Here is a 20,088-nt window from a genome sequence, read left to right as displayed (position 1 = left end):
GCAAAGAGACCAATATCTTAGACCATTTATACCAAGATAAGGTCAAAATGGATACATGACCTAGATACAAAGAGAACTGGGAAAGACCTCTTGCAGAAGGTGGGATCTGAGCTGTCTTGAAGGAAACTAGGGATTCTAAAAATGTGAAAGTGAAGAGGGAGAGTATTCCAGGCATGGTATACCAAGCATAACCTTTAAGCCAAGATGAAATTTCTGAGTAGGGCTGTTATACAGAGCCTTACACAGAATAGGCACTTAATGCTTTATTAAATCTGAATCATTTTCTAAACCACAGTTCCTACCAAGCTAAAATGGCTTTGAATGTAGACCTTAGTATTTAGAACTCATACGGATCAGACAGAATAAACAGTATGAGGATTGACAGGAGGCTTTGCTAAAATAATGCTAAAATTGAAATCAAAAGATAACTGAATTCAAATTCCATCTTTGACGCTTATGAGCTAAGTGAATGACAACAAATCACTTAATCTCTTTGAGTTTGCATGCTCATCTATAAAATGGGAATAACTATTTCCATACTACCTCATACATAAGGTTATTATGAAGATCAAATAAGAAAATGTGTGAGGTACTTCATAACCCTCAAACCACTATATATAAATGTGCACAAATGCCATCAAAGGTGCGCCAGGCAAAGCTGTCCTGGTTCTTCTCAAGCCACATGTCATGTACATAGGCTGAAAACAGCAAAATCACCATCAAACACACAAGCTACAGTCATATCCAAGCACTATATAAACATCTAGATGAAAACAAAATCAATCCACCCAGATGTTTTAACTACATGATGCCAGACTTTTTTTTTTTTCTGCAGAGCCCTGTAGAAAGAGCTGATGTGGGAAGAAAATCCTGTTTGATTATATATATAGGCAAGACAGCTGAATAGCTAACTAAATTTTTTACTTCCCATCAGACTGTTTGGGCATCATGTAAACAAAACTTATCTGTGCACTTAGTCTGTGAAATACAGCAGGAAGAATGTCAGTCAACCTTTGCAGCAACATGCGCACAATCACAATAGCTAATATTTATATAGCACTTTTAAGGTCTGCAAAGTACATTAACACATTATCTCACTTGGTCATCACAACAACCTTATGAGGTAGGTGCTACTATTATCCCTGGGTTTTTTGTTATGTTTTTTATAAATTTTTTTTAAATTTTAAACTTAAATACAAAATGAGAAAAGAAAAATGTACACATGCAGACCACAAGAGAGGATTCAATAAAAAAACAAATTTCCATTCCAAGAAAACCTATATAATAAATATTATTCATTGTTTTCAAAGCTATCCAACTCTTTTTTGCTTCCTTGTTGGTTTTCTTTTGTTCTCTGCTGTACACTTTTTAATTTTACTTTTTCCCCCTCTCCTCCTCCCCAAAGAAAGCTACAATTAAGTGTGTGTGTGTGACACACACACACACACACACACACACACATACACACATATATATATACAGAGATATCTATAAACAAACATATATATACACTCATACACATAAATGTAAGAAGGTACTATGCTTACTTCCTCCTATCATCTGTTTCTCTGAAGGTGGACAGCATCTTCCTCCACAAGTCCAAGTCTTTCTATGTTTTTTCTAAATCAACCAGTTCATTTCCTTCATCACAACAGTATTCCAATCCAATCACATCCTATTTTGGAGACTATCTCTGAAAGGTTTTCCTACCAATTATCTGCATTCCTTCTGTTTTTGGCTGCATAGGTTTTATTTATACAAGAAAATTCTAATTTGAAATAATAAAAATGAGCCTTTTTTACATTTCAACAATGTTCTCACCTTACAATAAAGTTTAAGGTCTGATACTGCTGAATCTACTTCCTTCACATCCTCTTCCCCCTCGTTTCATATTTTGTTCTTCCAAATGAACTTCATTATTATTTTTTCTAACTCAGTAAAATAATTTTTAGTAACAACTGGGATGACATTAAATAAATAGATTAGCTAGGCAAAACTGTCATTTTGAAAATTATATTGGCTTTACCTACCCATGAGCAAAAAAATATTACTTCAACTATTTACATCTGAGTTTATTTGTATAAAAAGTATTTTGTGTTTATGTTAATATAGTATACACTTAGGTACTTTATACTGTCTAGATAGTTTAAATAGTTTAAAGCAATATTGAATAATATTGCTGACATAAAGTGTAGCTTCTCTATTTTTCACTTTTGATTAAATCTATTTCATCTTTCACTTTGTCTGAGACCATGATGACCATCCCTGCTTTTTTCACATACTAAATTCTATCCTGTCTTTTATTTTATTTTTGTGTGTATCTCTCATTTTTGTTTCCTGAAAGCAACATATTGTTGAATTCAGTTTTTTTAATATGCTGTCTGTTTCTGTTTTGTGGGTAAATTCACATTATCCCTGTTTAACAGATGAGTAAACTGGAACTGAGAGAGGTTAAGCAACTTACCTGGTGGTGGTGGTGGTGGTGGTAGTAGTAGAAATAGTAGTAGTAGTAGTAGTAGTAGTAGTAGTAGTAGTAGTAGTAGTAGTAGTGGTGGTGGTGGTGGTGGTGGTAGTAGTAGTAGTAGTAGTGATGGTGGTGGTGGTGGTGCTGGTGGTGGTGGTGGTAGTGGTAGTGGTGGTGGTGGTGGTAGTTAACTTCTATAAGGTTAGCAAAGTGCTTTACATATGTTATCTCATTTGATCCTCACAACATCTCTATGAGGTAGGTGATTATTATCTTCATTTAACACATGAGGAAACTGGGGCTCAGTGAGGGTAAGTGAATTTCCCAGGGTCACACAGTTACTAAGTGGCTGAAAAGGAATTTGAACCTAGGTCTTCCTGACTTCAAGTTCAGATTTCTATCCATCACACTACATTGCCTCTACTTAAGCGCATTAAAAAGTACACTACCAGAGTGCCATCTTTGAATAGGGCTCTATATGCATATTCTTTATTTGTCTGTTTGGCCATGTGCACATGTGGCTCAGTAAAAATACCCATCTGAACAAGGCCATTGAGTCATTAAAAAAAATGGCAGGAGACTGAAGCCATGCAGTAGTCACATGTACAATTGCATTAGACAGTTTTTAAAATCATCCACTACCCAGATAGACATACATAGATCTCTCATCCATTATATTTTATAAGTCTTTGATCCCTTCTTGTTAAATTTAGAATCTACTGTTCAAACTACAGGGTTTAACTGAGAGCGGTAAAAATTAACACAGCTACCCCAGGGCCTCTGAAAAAAGAAACACCAGATAATAAAGCAATAGGCCAAGAGTAGAATAATAGAAAAAAGGCTTACCAGAAACTAAAGCAAGGAAAAGGAGAGGAGGTGATGACTGAAATCTATTTGTGGTCTAGTTTATTTTGGAAGTTCTTCTTCATGTTCCATTGGAAGGCACAGTCCTGTTGCGTTGCTACAGCTGAGATTAAGTTAGGTTTTCCATCAAAACCTCTCCCTTGGTTGCTTTAATATCTGGGTGGTTTCAATTTCAATTTAAATACTGGGTAAGTTTGCTGAGATTTATTTTAAACAAGAAGATGGTTTAAATTCACTAAGAGGAAATTTCTGATTTTTGAGAAGGGATTAATACAGCATGCAAAGTTTAATCTTCTTTCCTCTTTTGTATCTAGAAAGACAGATTCCCTAGATTTGTGTATGTCTCTATCTCTCTTCTTCCTGACACCTCTCTCTCTCTCTCTCTCTCTCTCTCTCTCTCTGTACGTGTGTGTGTGTGTGTCTGTCTCTGTCTATCTCTGTTCTGTCTTTCTCCCTCTCTCTCTCCCTTGCTCTCTCTGTCTCTGTCTCTCTTTCTCCCCCTGCCTCTCTCACTCTTACATTAACATAGGAAACTCATAATAAAGAATTACCTTTTACACTGCAAGTTAGGCACCTTCTCTTCACATTATGATCTTAAAGATTTGTCTTCAATATTCTCATATCAAAAATTAAGTACAAGTCAGAGTCATTTCACCATCTACCTAAGAATTCCTGGTAGTTCTATTAAGAGGTGATGAAACCCTTTATAATTTATTGTCCCACACAAGGGATCTTTTTGCTTTATTAGGAGCAGCTTTACCACATACACTCTTGAAATGGATTTATTTCTGCCATTTTAATAAGTATATTTTAAAGGGGGAATGGCATAGGTTTCATAGGTGAAATAATTACAGTGGCCCAGGCAAGACATATCATTAGTGAAAGAAAAAGGAAAAAAACATTCCATACTTCATAGGTACAAAAAACACAAGAATTAAACATTACATTGTCTGTCTTCAATGCTGCAAGCAACATCCTAACAAAAAGTAGCCACTTAGTGAGCAAAGGACAGTGAACCAATAAATACATAGACCTTTCACTCAATAAGAACCCTGTTTTAGAGCCTTCCTTTTTTCTGATGATGATAGCAAACATCAAGATGAAGAGGACAGAAAAACCGTAAGAGCATTATAGAAGAGCAAAATTATTCAACCATTACAAGTCATTCCCTTTCCACTATGCAAAGGGAAGGCAAAAAAATTCTATTCCCTCTGAGACCACAGAGAATACTATCTACTTATTGACTGGGCAGCAGGGAAGGGCTGGGAAGGGAGAAGATTAAGAGAAAAAGGCAACCATATACTTCCATGTAAACCATGAAAGCAGCTTTTCTTCATAGTTCCTGACACCTTTGAGAAAAGAGAGAGAAGTTTTTACTTCCAATGTCAGTGAGTGTTTAAATTATGTCCTGATCCCCTATGTTCACACTCTCTCTAGCTCATTTTGTGGTGTTCAAGAAAGTTTCTCTCTTAGTTGAGAGTCAGAATTGTTTCTTCCCCACCAAATTATTAGAGTTTGTTAGCTAGCTAGCAGGTAGGCACAGGGTGTGCTAATTTCTAAACTCCTTTTATCTTATCACCACTGTGGTTGGCCATAACCAATTACGTTTAATTTCAGACAATTGCTGAAGTAGCTGCACTGAAGGGCTTCAAGAAGAGGGCTATCAAAGGCAGGCTAGGGTGGGGTGTGAAAGCAACAAAGTCACTTTTATCCAACTTATGCCTGCAACTGTAATTATTCAAATTTTGTGTGTAAGAATCATATATTCCAACTGGCCACTTTGGTTAAGATACAAACTTGAACACCCATAAACATGTAGACACAGAATTGTTTGTGCAAAATTGGGGGTGAAGCTCCTTTAATATGCTAGTTGGGATACATCAACATGACTTCATATGACAGACCTAATTTTATGCTATTTATAAATACAAGAAATATCACAAAAGGATGTTATGTTGTACTAATAATTCCTGAATTGTTCATTTCTGAAGCACAGGCTTTCATTCGGTCAGTCAGTCAAATAATATTTGATAAACAAGGATAGGTAAATAGTGCTGAAGAAGACACCTAATTGTTTGCACTAGACCAGTTACACTAAAAAGTTACAAAAGTTATTATTCAAATCAATTGCATTTTGTACTTAGACAGCAATAAGTAATGTACTTAAGGAACTTTTTGATGGGCCTCACAATCACAATCTGTAGATCTCCTCTATTTCTGCCTAGGGCAGCCCCATCCTTCCAGTCACCCAGTTTTGCAACCTTACTCCTCCCTTTCTCACACTCCACATATTCAATTGCTCATTAATCTGTGTGTTTGTCTTTATTATACCTTCACTTCTCTCTGATCTGTCCTCTTCTCTTGACTAATATTGCTAATATCCTACTTCTGGCTCTTGGCTACAATAGTCTCCTAACTGGTCCCCTGAGTCAAGTCTCTCCACTCTACTATATTCACCACATAACTGCCAAAGTGATAGTCCCAAAATGCAGTAATCTGCACTTTGAGGCTTTTATCTGACCTGTTATCTCCCAAGTATAGAGAGATAGACAGACAGATAAGCAGACAGACAGAAAGACAGACAGATGGATGGATGGATAGATAGATAGATAGATAGATAGATAGATAGATAGATAGATAGATAGATAGATAGATAGATGATGGTTGGATGGATAGATAGAAGGATAGATGATAGATAGATAGATATTGATATAGATATTTAAGGGTAACTAGAGTTACCCTATAGAGTTATCTATGGCATAGTAGAGGACTAGACTTGAAGTCAGCGTGGTCTGGGTTTGAGTCCCATCTCAGACACTTACTACCTATATGACCCTGGATAAGTGATTTAGCTTCTCTGAGCCTCAGTTTCCTCATTTGTAAATGAGGAGGTTGGTGTAGATGACCCATAAAGTCCCTTCCAACTCTAAAATGATGATCCTATGTTCAGTATATAAAATGGCTATGTTAGCAGGTCTATCACAAAGTGGCTGTGAAGATCAAATGAATTATTACATATTATAAAGCACTTTGTAAATTTCAAAGTGTTACATGAAATACCAGGTATAGTTATCAATTTCTATCCTAATTGAATAACATCTGTCTACCCTTCTATGACTTCAAGTTTTATTCTGAATAAACTTCAGAAAACATCTGTTTATACTAATACGAGTCAAGGTATATGCCTCCATCTGGTTAGTTTTATTAGAAAACTCTATTTATGAGAACAAAGTCATGTTTGAACCAATTAGGTAGGTATACTCTGCTGTATGATCTTAGTGAGAGTGGGCTGGATTCATAGTGAAAGGGCTTTGGTTCAAATGCTAACTCTGCCACTTACTTCTTAAGTCACTTCATCTCTCTGGGTCTCAGATCCCTCATCATTTAAGTGAGGGGGCCTAGACTAGACAGTCTCTGAGGCCCCTGACAGCAGTAAATTTATGTGTAGCTGCTGGCATTATAGATAGAGCGCCTGGCCTGGAGTCAGGACAACATGAGTTCAAATCCTACCTAGGACCTTACTAGTTGTGTGACCCTGTGTGGGCAAAGTCATTTAATGTCTATCTGCCTCATTTTCTTCAACTGTAAAATGAGGATAATAATAGCACCTACCTCCCAGGGTTGGTGTGAGGATCAAATCTGGTAGCACAGTGCGTGATACATAGAAGGTGCTTAATAAACATTTATTTCCTTCCCTTTCTCTTACCTATAGCTACACTTCAAAACCCAGCTAGCGATTTTGCAAAGGAATGCCACACTGACCATGGTTAGGGAACCTATTGCAGGAGTATGGCCAGATCAATGTAAACCCATCATCCTTTATTGAAAATACAACTCAAACTGTATTTCTGGTTGTCAGTAAATGAGCAATATCATTCATTCACTCATCAAACGTTTATTATTTACTGAATATGATTTACTATTCCAGGTAAATCAGAGAAGAAGGGAGGAGAGGTGCAAGGGACTTAGAGGAACCTGTAACATTGTCATAGGAAATAAGATCCATATACAGAAGCAAATATAAGACAAACCAGGACATGGAAAAAACATGAAAAAAGCATAATGTATTATTAGATGTGAGAAATCCTTTCCATCCAATCCTTGTTTCCAGAGAAACAAGGAAGACTAGAAACATTTGGAATGATTCAGAAATTCTCAAAAAGCATGCAAGACATATTTCAAAAATCATGAGCTTTTTTTTTGAGTTGTGGGACTTAGAGCCATGAGAGACCTATTAAAGTTCTAGTCCATCCCTTTATTTTACAGAAGAAGAGACTGAAGTCTTGAGAAACACTGACTTGGCCCAAATCACAAAAGTAAGAAGTCTGAGGGAAGATTTGAACCCAAGTCTTTCTCTGACTCCAGATCCAAAGCTCTGTCTGTAATTCATACTTTCACCTTCCTCTACAACTGGAACATTTCTCTAATTAAAATGACTGAGGTGAGGATAAATTTCAAAGAAATTACCTTCTGAAGGACATGTGGCACAATCTTCACATTCCAAATGCCTCAAGATTTTGTGCCTGAGTTTATAGTCTCTTGTTAATATACAAAGTAACAGTCTCAAAAGTTGTAATAAGTTTCACTGTGATGACAAGTTTCTTTTACACTTATCACACAGCATTAGAAGTAAGTATTAGATAAGTCATTTTTATTCAGTAAATCACACACACAGTAGTTACTAAAATCAGCTAGAGCATCTTTCCAAGTATAATAATCAGGTAGTGTCAACCTTGCCACCTACTATGTTGACTACAGATTAACCTCTATTCTTAAGCTTACAAAATGAAAAAGGATCCTATTATTGAAATATATTCATAATATTTTCTAAAACCAGGAAAGAAAGAAGGAGAAGAAGGAAGGAAGGAAAGGAAGGAGGGAGGGAAGGAGGAAGGAAGGAAGGAAGAAAGGAAGGAAGGAAGGAAGGAAGGAAGGAAGGAAGGAAGGAAGGAAGGAAGAAAGGAAGGTAGGAAGGAAGGAAGGAAGGAAGGAAGGGAAGGAAGGAAGGAAGGGAAGGAAGGAAGGAAGGAAGGGAAGGAAGTAAGGAAGGCAAGGAAGGAAGGAAGGAAGGAAAGGAAGGAAGGAAGGAAGGGAAGGAAGGAGGGAGGAGGGGAGGAGGGAGGAAGGAAGGAAAGAAGGAAGGAAAGGAAGGAGGGAAGGAAGAAAAGAAGGAAGGTGCATTTATTGAATGCTAGGTACTCTACTAAGCTCTAGGGACATAAATATGTAAGATCTGTCTTCCTTAGCATGCCTCAATTCAATCTGGAAACTAGGTAGCAGAGTGGATAAGGCCCTGGGCCTTGAGTCAATAAGACTAGAATTCACATCTTGCCTCAGACACTTCTTAGCTCTGTGTTCTTGGACAAGTCACTTAACATCTATCTGCCTTAGTTTCCTCAACTGTTAAAAAAAAAGTATCATAATTATACCTGTCTCACAGTGTTCATGTAATGATTCAATGAGATAATATTCATAGAGACACTTAGCACAGTGCCTGATACATAGTAGGTCACACAGCTAGTAAGTGTGTCAAGTGTCTGAGGCCAAATTTGAACTCAGGTCTTCCTGACTGCAGCCCAGTGCTCTACACACTGCGCCACCTAACTGCCCCAGAAAGTGGAAAACTAAAGACTGAATCTAGGTTTATTTATTCCACCAAGATGCTATTGTGATGTGCTTCACAATGCTGGAGACGATTTATACTGAGTCAAGTCCTCCTTCCTTGGTGTTTGAATGGGGAACTGTGCCTCTTTCTCACTATAACACAGAAAGCTCTCAAAGCTCGGATTGTCCTTATCCTCACAACACTATAATGGACTGAGCAGGTTTCTTAAGGGAAATAGGAAATGACAGCCGGTCTCACTAACGTATGTAATTTAAAAGTTGTAAAGGGAAGCAAACCTAGAAAATGAATGGCTGGCATAACATTTGGTCATCTTATTTAACAATATTCTAATTAACGCAGCCTTGGATATTGTAGCCAGAGTGGCCTTTGTTTTCTTTGGGTGGCTCAGTTTATCTCATTGGGTGCTGGGCCTGGTGCTCCTCTTCCGGAGCAGGAAGCACAGAGACCTGGGAACAGAGAACTTCCTGTGTGATGAGTCATGGGGCTGGCTAAGGGGAGGTGTTGACTCCAGAGCCACGCCCTATTGGGTGTTAACCTAGTCTACCCTAGGTGGAGGGGTCAACTCAAGAACCAATCAGCCCTGGTCATTCAGGCGGCGCTTGATGATGTCAAAAACTCTATAAGAGGGGAGAGGACAGCTTGAAGAGCTCTCTTTCCTCTTCCGGTTGGTGTGGGAGCAGCGGGGAGCGTGACTCTGGGCCAGCCCTTGCTCTCGGGCCGAGCCCAGATGTTGGTAACTATGAATTGTATTGGGTCTGTCTGTTGATATTTGTAATTTGTATGTATTTTGGTTTTGAGGTTCGGGGTACTGGTTTGTTTTCCCCCGAACTAAATGAATGTTCTGAACCTCAGGGTGCTGGTTTTTTCCCCTGAAGTACGTGAATGAATCTGTATTTGGTATATCTCTTGATGCTTGACTCTTTGCTCCCCCGAACTAACTGAATGCTAACTGAATGCTGGCATTTTTCCCCTGAACTAAATGAATGTTGTCTGTATGCTAACTGAATGCTGGATTAACGTAAGCTGGTCAACCCCTTCACCGTGCTTTCCTTGTTTAAGCAGATAAAAAGAACCTGTGCTTTCCCGGCATCCCAGCAGCCTCCTGGGTCCCGGCAGCCTCCTGGGTCCCGGCAGCCTCCTGGGTCCTGGCTGTGGGGGAGATCTTACACCCGCACAGGAGCTGCTAGCTGGGTTATTAATACAGATATATAGACCAAACACAAATAAGTCCATATCTTAATAGTTGACCTGCCATCAACTTGATAGAACATCCTACAGCTTACTCTCTGTTGGCAGAACCTTTGAGAACTCAGCTAGTTCCTATCTCACAAAGTCGTTATAAAAATAATAGTAATAGGGTAATATCTTTTAGAGTCAGAAGGGACCTCAAATGTCATCAACTCCAACCTTCTCATTTAAGGAAAAAGTACTATATAACAATAAAACTCTATAGAAAGTTATTTTTACTATCATTTTGTGAATTTCACTCAAAAGACAAATTAGTCCTCCTCAGCATATTTTGTATAAAATTGTTCTATCTAGCCTATGGCGGACCACTATGCTAAAAACCTGCATGTGGCACCCAACCATCCTGTTTCTTCTTTTACTTACGATGAAAAAGTCAGAGTAATGAGGCAACTTCAGCTGATCATTTCAACGTTCTTCCCCTCAAACTTTTCACCAAAGTTTCTACTAGGTAGCAAAAGTAACTAAATTAAGTGTTACCTCTCTTCTATCTCCTGCCTACCTTCTGCTAGAGGTGCTAATGAGCAATAAAACAGCTCCTAGGCTGTCAGCAAAAGAGATAAGAAAACAAATCTAGAGCTGGAATTAATTAATAACTATAAAAACAGCCTCTGAAAAGTTAGAGATTGAGTGTAACTTTAAAAAAAAAAGCTTTTCTAGACATAATTAAGTCTTAAGCTATGATTTCCATTCACATAGAACTTTTTAAGTTTACAAGGCATTTTCCTCATAGTACCCCTAGGCAATAGAGAATATAAATATTCTTGGGGACAGTTAGGTGGCACAGTGAGTAGAGCACCAGCCCTGGAATCAGGAGGACCTGACGTCAAATCTGGCCTCAGATACTTAACACAATTACTAGCTGTGTGACCTTGGGCAAGTCACTTATTTGCCCTGCCTTCCCCCCTCAAAAAAAGGAAAGAGAATATAAATATTCTTATTCCCATTTTACAAGTAATGAAATTAAAACTTAGAAAAATTAAGTGTCATGCCTCAGTCACATGGTCATTAAGTACTAGAGTTGGACCCAAATCCAGGTTTTCTCACTCCTAGTGCAAGGCTCTTTCTCCTATACCACAGTGCCTTTCTAAAGGCAAATGTTTGCAATTTGACTAAGTCCTTTTAGGAAAACAGAAGCTGCAATAAAATTATTAGCCAACTTTCAATCAACTTCATCATCTTAAAAAAATTTATGGAACACCTATGTGAAGTGGCACCGTGCAAAGTACTAAAGACACAAGGAATTACTTGTCTTCAATAGTATTTGGATAGGCAAGTTATTAACATAAAAAGATAAGTAGCAATTCAATTATTCATCTCAATGGCAGGGAACAGTAGCCCAGATATTACAAATAGCTGATGATCCTCATTGCAATATGTGATTTATATTTTGCAAGAAGGTCATTTTATTCATTCACATATTTTGGCAAATATTTTTGAGTATACACCAGGTGCAAATCGCTGTGCCAGGTGCTACTTGAGAGAGTGGAGAAGGGTACAAAGATGAAGAATACATAATTACCATGGATAAAATCACGTATAAAAATAACTGCAAATAAATGACCAGCTATGACTCCCATGCAAAATCATGCTATCCACCTCCTAACAGAGAAGTGACGAACTCAAGATGCAAATAAGATATTGGGGTTTTTTTTGTTTTAAAAAAATATGAGCAATGTGGGAACTTATTCTGTTTGAGCATATTTTACAAGGGTTTTTTTTTAATCGAAGGGTGATAAAGTGAGACTGCAAACACACAGACACACACACACACACACACACACACACACACACACATACCACATGCACACACATGCACACAAAGACACACACCAGAAGGAATTATAGACAATCAGGAGAGCTTTGAAAGTTACATGGTTAATTTATCATAAACTTTAAAAGAAAGGCAAACTAATGGAGATGTGCAGTTTCATGTACAGTTCTCTCCTTCTGTTCGACAATGTATATATGGAAATGCTCTTTTTATTTGGTGTTTAAGTAGAATAAAAATAAAATGAAGTAAAAAGACAGCATGTGATACTTCTTAAGACTGATATGCATAGAACGTGGATGAGTTCAGAGAAGGGCTTAGAACACTTCAAGTGGGTTATTCAAGGTGAAGAGAGGAGAAGATTTTGGGTTTTTCCCCCTAGGTACTAGCAAAAGCAAAGATCGGAGAGACAAAAAGAACTTGTTGTATACAATAAATAGTCAGTAATCCATTTTACCTAAAGTGTAGAACATATGTAGGGGAGTAATAGAAAATAAAGCTGTAGCGGTAGATTGAGTAAGATTTATTTTAATGTTTAATTTGAGCAAATATAACACTGAGTTTGCACTCCCTAAGTACACACTATGTTTAATTTGTGTTAATGCCAAGTCATCCAGATTAATACACAGAAGGAATACTATGCCATACTGGCTTGGCCTGAGGGAGGACTAGCCAATTCTGTATTGTCAAGCAGGTAGTCAATTACAGTGCAACAGGATGGGTTCCTGGAAAAGGAAGTCTAAATAAAATCACATAGGTCAAATATGTATCTCCCTAAGAAATGATTTTGTAATAGAAGGGAGGCAAGAGAGGATGTTCCTGCAAGAAGGCTGACCCAAGGCTAACTCTTTCATATAAATAGCCCCTAACAGCACTTTTAATGAATTGGACATTATTTGACTACATCTGAAAGGCAGCATGGTATAGGAAAGAGAGAGTCAGCCTTGGCAGCACAATAACTTGGGTTTACGTTCCACATCTGAAATATACTGACTGTGTTACCCTGGATGGATCATTTAACCTCTCTGCATCTCAGATGACTAAGACTACTTCACAGAATAAGTGATGACCTGAAGTGGAACAAATAGTTTCATGGCCAGAGAGTTCCCTACAAAGAGAGATAAACTTGGAGATCCAGACCAAGAGGGGAAAAAATTACCTGTATACTAAATAATGTGATGCTTTCTGCAGTATATGTGAATAAAACGTAGCAATACATAACTACATATATCTAATTTAGTCAGTTTAAAATATCTCCAGGAAAGGAGTTTGGCTATGTGAGGAAACAGCTGAAGGATGCCTTCCACAATTGTGCCTTCAGCAGGTCTGGGATCCTTAGCAAGGAGTCTGTGCCTAATCCAGGAACTTTAAGAGCTCAAACATTTTAAGAAGGAACATTGTTCAGGGCAGGTTAAGGCTACTTGGGGAAGCTAGGTGGTATTCCAGGCCCGATAGGGTGCTAGGCCTGAAGACAGGAAGACTCAACTTTCTGAGTTCAAATCTGGCCTCTGACACTAGCTACCCTGGGCAAGTCACTTAACCCTGTTTACTTCAGTTCCTCATCTGTAAAATGAACTAGAGAAGAAAATGGCAAACCACTGCAGTATCTTTGCTGAAAAAAACCCGAAATGGGGAGTCGAACATGACTGAAACAACTGAAAAAGGCTACCCGAGGCCCAGAATTACATGTAGGAAATGGGAAAACTGGATGGGTACAAGGTCTTACAACAAATCATAAGGATGCTTAGTGCCTAGGTGATGGTCTGTGTGCTGCCTACATTAAATGTGAGATTGCATCAGCCTTGGTCCTTATACTTCATCAGCACCCCCAGTGCACTCTGGCCCTCTCATTGGAAGACAGAGCAAAGAATTCCTGCAAAAGTTTCCATTTATAAAGGGCTCCCAGGTCATTCATCTCTTCATTTGCCACCTGGCTGCACTTCTTTGGACTGGTTTCCATTATGCCACCCTGTTCAGGGCACCTTCTTTGCCTCCTACTTTTTAGCTTCCTTTTGTATGTTGCCTTCATTGTAAGTTCCTTGAGATCAGGAACTTTTTGTACTTGTGTCCCCAGTGCTTAGCACAGTGCCTGGAACATAGTAGGTGCTTAATAAGTGTTTACTGACTGATTGTACAACCTCTCCGCATCCAGACTCTCCCACATCCAACCCAACTACACACCACCCAGTGTCTGATTAATCTTCCTAATGCATGGTTCCAGTAGTGCCATTTCTTTGTAAACAAAATAAAACAACAAAAACAAAACAAAACAAAACATCTAATATCTCCCCATGATCCAACAAAAAATTCAAAACTCCTTAGTCTGGTATTAAGGCCTTTCACAATCTGGTTCAATTCTACATTTCCACCTTGACCTTCTTCTGCTATATGGTCCTATATGTAATCTATGCTTCAGCCAAACTGGAGCTCATCACTGCCCAGCACAACCCACACGTTCTTTCCTCTCTGGTTTTGACCACACCTGTGTCTCCACTTGAAATGCCCTTCAGCTCATCTCCCTTAGCTGAAATGCTGCCCATCACTCAAGGTCTACCTCAACCATCTATGATTCCTTCTCTGATATCTCCAGCTCAAAGTTAGCTCTTAAAGGGTAGTCAGTTTATTGTCTGAAGAGTGTGATTTTAGTGGTTCGCGTACACCTTTCCAATGATGCTGGCTGCAAACTCTTCTACCTGTTACTCTACAGCCTTACTGAGTTGAAGTGGTTGAAAAAAAATTACACTTGGTGGCCAAGTCTCAGAATGCCAACACGTTCTTTCATAATACTTAGCATATTCTGTCTTATGTTATAGATGTTTGTGTACATGTCTCATTGTCCCTACCACACTATTTCCTGAAGCCAAAGACTGGTTCATTTTTACATACCCCATATCAATTAGCACAGTGCCCTCCTTTCATATAGGTAATATTCATAAACTTTTTTAAAATAATATCCATCAAATGAATGAGTGAATGAGTGCTTTTGGTAAGGAATATTTAAAGTCAAATAGTTATAAATCAAGAACTGCTTTTACTGAACCTTTAACTGTGGATGATATTGCTTGGAATAGAGATGTGGTTTGGTGTAATGAATAGAGAGTGGTCCTTGAAGTCAAAAAGACCTGGGTTCAAGTCCTGTCTCTGACATATAATAGCTGTGTGACCCTGAGCAGGGACTTGACTGCTCAGTGAGCTAGAAAACTCTTTAAGGCTAGGAGTGACGGAGAAGGTACTGACCTGGTTTGATAGAGGGATTTTCCTTATCTGGGAGTTTCCCCTGTGAGTGAAATCTCTAGTCTAGTTCTTATTCTTATTCCAGAAGTATGGTAGGTAGTTGGCAAACTAGTTCAGGTTTAAATTTACTCTTCAGTTATTTCTATTTCACCAACATTGATGATATTAGCCATAGAAAAGTATACCCTTGTAAAGAGGTTGGGAGGTAGGGGAAGGTTGGAATTTTGTCATAGAAGCTTCCACATTTATGGTGCAGTAAACCCAGGACAGAGTAAGTTATTGAACAGGCCATTTTTGGAAAGTTCACTTGTTAAGAGCAAGCTACTTACCTACTTCTGGCAAAATTGTAAATTGCAGATCTATTACCGGCTAAGAATTCATTATCTGTTAGATATATGAAATGGGGAGGTGGCATAATATTGTACTCCTCTCTGATTCTCACCAAAACGATAGGTGGGAATGAGAAGGCAACAATAGTCTATGTGACTAGATCTGGGATGTGGCTTTCTGTGGTTAACAGGGTTAGACGTCCCTGGAGGGCTTACGAGTCTTGCTTTGTTTTGTTTTTAAAGGACAGCTGCCATCCAAATCGCTATTAATAAGAGAAATGTAAATCAAGACAATTCTGAGATTTTACCCCACACCCAGGAAACTGGAAAAGATGACAAAAGAATTAGGGGTAAGAATCCTTTACTCTGCAGCTGGAGAGGGTGGTAAAAGTCCACTAATACACAATTAGCAGAGCTAAGACTTGTTCCAACCATTCTGAAAAACAATTTTAAATTATGCTTGAAAAAGGGACAAAAATATACATAGCTTAAGGTCTCATTGTTAGGCATATATCCCAAGGAGATCAAGGATAGAAAGAAAGGTACAATATATACCAAAGTATCCAAAGCCTTATTTTTTGTAGTAGCAAAGGAGTAGAAATAAATATAAATAAAAATAAAATAATACAGCAACATGATCATCAATCAGTGGTTAGCCAAACAAACTGTAATACATGAATGTAATAGAATATCACTTCCCTGTTAGAATAATGATTATGAATAACTAGAAAAGCATGGGAAGACATATACGATATGATGCAAAATGAAGCGAACAGAACCAGAAAACCAATATATAAAATGACTACAATGTCAGTGAAAAGAACAAAAACAATACAAAACTGAGTGCCATGTGATATTTTTTAGGTTTCTGAGAGTTCATTGGCAATGGAAGTTCCATTTGAGAAGGCTCCTCTATAAAAACATGCTAAGAGTTTCTATGTAATTTATTATCTGAATTTCCCAGACTCAGAGAGTTTAATTGCCCTGCCCAGAGTCACAAAACCAGAATTTAGCATAGGTGAGATGCAAAGGCCACCTCTGTATCCACTATACCAATCTATCTACCTCTCAGTGCTACATAATCAGAATGATCCAACTTGGCCCTGGAGAAGGGATGAATAAATTTAACCTTCCTCTCTTGTTTGATGAGGTGGGGAACTATGAGGATGGAGCACTACATACACTATCAGTTTTTGTGTTGCTTAGCGTGCCAATTTGCTTTCCACCCCTCTTTCTTTTTTTTAATTCTTTATTACACATGATGACTTACTAGGTAGGAGAGGGCAGTGAAGAAGAGAGAAGAGGAGGGAAAGGTAGGAGAGGGAGGAATGTTTTCAGAAATGCAGGAGTTTCAAAATAATACCTTTTTTCTTCTTCCTTTCTTACTCTTTCTCTTCCTCCTTGGTCCTCTCTCTTCTCCCTTCTTCCTTCCTTCCTTTCTTCCTTCCATCCCTTCTCTTTCCTTCTTCTCCTTTTCTCTCTCTTCCTTCCCCCAACCTTTCCTTCCTCTCCCTTCCTTTTCTCTCCCTTCCCTTCCTTCCCTTCCCTTCCCTTCCCTTCCCTTCCCTTCCCTTCCCTTCCCTTCCCTTCCCTTCCCTTCCCTTCCCTTCCCTTCCCTTCCCTTCCCTTCCCTTCCCTTCCCTTCCCTTCCCTTCCCTTTCCTTTCCCTTTTCCTTTCCTTTTCCTTCCCTTCCCTTTTCTTCCTCTTCCTCTTCCTTTCCTTTCCTCTCCTTTCCTCTCCTTTCTTTTCCTTTCCAGAAAAGGACAGTACCCACAGCAGCCACCAGAGCTGGTAAAGAACTTAAAATAAAGACTGTAAGACTTTGCCTCACACCTTCAGGGACACTATGGAGTCAGTAATAAAGACTGAAAAGAGGGAACTAGGTCAAATTTTGTGGGACATAAGGAAGACTCATATAGGAATTGCCCTTCTTTATTTTGGCTTTTCTCTCCTTCTTGACAGGCAAAGCAACAAACAGTAGCTCATCTTGTCTTCTCTTCTTTAATAGTTATGGTAGAAGGAACTCCTCTCCCTTTTCTGCTTGGTAAAGAATACCTAGAAGCAGGTCTCTCTTCCTCACCTCCACTCTCCCTTTCCCTCACTGGTTTGCTTCTTGTTAAGGAATACCTAAAAGCCTATGACAAGTCATAATTTGTAATCTAACTCCATCCTGTTTTTAGGAATCCTACTGTGTTTATACCTCAGGGTTATTTTAATACCTATACGCTGCTTTGCAAACTTTAAAGTACTATATAAATTTTAGCTATTATCAGCATCATAAGTATTAAGAATTACATGTTTCAGGTTCAATTTATAGAATTTATAGAAACTGTGAATAGTTTCATGTTCTATCATGCTTATAATATATCAATACTTTAACGACTTGATTTCATTGATGTGAGGACACCCTCCATTGGCTCAGATTACAAGCCATCCATACCTTCTTCTCCTCTGTGATTCTTGTCCAACTCCTCCTCTAAAATCTCTACAAAGAGTTCACTCAGTATTCTGGGGGCCTTCTAGGTTTCTTAACATTAAGTGAACAGCAAATGCGACACATATGCTGCCTGTTCTTTTAACCCTTGCTATCAATTCAAGATCAACTCACTATCTTTTCCAGTCATACAACTCTTTGATTGAATTGTTCACTCTGCTTCTTATGGTCATTTTATCATTAGTAATACACTGCAGCTTATTTACACCTGTTACACATATCTTCGTTACCTTTTGAGTCACCAACGACTTTTATCCTTCAGATACTGTGATATTCCAGGATTCAGAGCCATATAGGATCACAGGAAAAATAGTGGTGTTAAAAAGATAGACTTTTCTGTTTGGAGAAGTAGCTTTAAATCATTCAAAAAGCTGCAGAATTTTCCAAATGCAATCCAGATTGATCACTTCTTCATATTCTATTCAGGACAAGTGCATTGTCCATCTACAGTGTCTGCCCAAGACATGCAATATATGGAAACTGATGAATCGGCTTAATGAGCCCATCCAACCATGTTATGTAGTCTGACAACAAACATTCTTCACCTACTTGAATTTTCCTATATCAATTGTTACGTCAAATTCTTTTTGCACTAGTATGGATCTCATTTAAGATCTGTAGTGGTCTTGGACTTAATGTAATCAGTACAATGTCTTCTGCAATCCAGAGTATCTGGAGGACCTCATCCCTTTGGATTCTGCACTGAACATCCTTCACAATATCATGAAACACCTTTGAAAGCATATATCTTTTTGTTTTATGCCTTCCTTGATATCAATAATTATCATCAAAGTTGTCTCTACTATTGCATTTAACAGGAGAGACATCTAGTTGGAAGAAAGTCTTTAATGACGAATTTTATTCTACTAGATCAAACACTTTTAATAATCCATAAGCAATATACCAAGTAGTCTTTTATTTTCTGAACTTTTCAGTTAATTGTGTGACTGTGAAATGTAGTTAGTTGTAGAAAACAGTTTGTAAAATTCTTCCTTTATCTTCTCATATTTTCATCATGGATGACCTTGATACAAGGATAGGTTATCTTCCTAAAGATTTTATAGAAATAAGAAAGTAGACATACAAGTTGGTTTTTATTTATGCCTTCTTGATTGTCTTTTTTTTTGGAGCAGAGGGCATAGTAATACCATATTTTCATGGGTTGAAATGAAAAGGCTACCCAAGTGTTGCATTCATGCTCACAGGTCATAAAAAAACATCAAAATAAATCTAAGGCACATTGGATACCTCCCCTATGGAGGATTTATGAGAGAAACACGGACAAGAATCATTCAAGATGAGAAGGCATGAAGGGACTGCAATCTTCACTAATTCCCATATTGTGGAATATCCACAATAATGAATAAACAAATCCATCAAAGAACTAAAATACTGAATACTGCCCACCACTGTTTTCAAATATTTAGTATATTCTCCTCTTTCAGATACCTTGGAAATAAGTCCCTTAATGTCTTCAAAACTGTGTTGCCTCCAGCAAGGATTTCCTTTGTGTATACTTGGTCTGGTCCAGCTCTTTTTCTCCATCTTCATCTTTTTGGTTCCATTTCCATTTCCTCATATAGTACATCAGGGACTGGGATGTTAGAGTTCAAATGTGGTGGTTCCACTGTCATCAATGAAAAAAAAGTTTGTTATAGAAATTGAGAGAGATCTGTTGCATTTTTTTTTCATCTGTTTCTTCTTCTTCCAGTTTCGAATGTCAACCTCTAGGAATGATAGGGCTTCATGAAGCCTCATGCCAAGCTTTTTTTAAAAAAAAAAGTTTTTATTAGTAGTTTTTAAAATTAATTTTAATTTTGAACTTGACAAATCCCAAATAGAATGAATATTTGCACATATGGAAGTAGAATAAAGGATTTTACATGAAACTGCAGGTCTCAAATATTACAGCATTCATGTCAAAATGTTTTGCAAACTTTTGTATTTTCAATGGACTCACATTCTATCATAAAATACCCATCTCCCATTCAATCAAAGTTTCCTGTTTACTAAAGGGAATTTAGCTTATCATAATGAACTGTAATTTGAACAATTCTGAG

General features: G+C 38.0%; 1 protein-coding gene across 1 annotated transcript in view; it reads right to left on the bottom strand.

The window, feature by feature from the left end:
• The window catches only part of HIVEP2 (HIVEP zinc finger 2), a 195,139-nt gene that overhangs the window by 71,709 nt on the left and 103,342 nt on the right, over window positions 1-20,088 (bottom strand). Inside the window, exon 3 of the mRNA XM_036766409.1 lies at window positions 19,478-19,655. The gene's annotated coding sequence lies outside the window, so the exon portion shown is untranslated. The remainder of the gene's footprint in view (window positions 1-19,477; window positions 19,656-20,088) is intronic.

The sequence above is a fragment of the Trichosurus vulpecula genome, chromosome 7 (assembly GCF_011100635.1).
Source record: "Trichosurus vulpecula isolate mTriVul1 chromosome 7, mTriVul1.pri, whole genome shotgun sequence".
In the NCBI taxonomy this organism is placed as follows: Eukaryota; Metazoa; Chordata; class Mammalia; order Diprotodontia; family Phalangeridae; genus Trichosurus; species Trichosurus vulpecula.
Note: the sequence above shows the minus strand (reverse complement) of the source record. Positions and strands in the feature narration are given on the sequence as shown.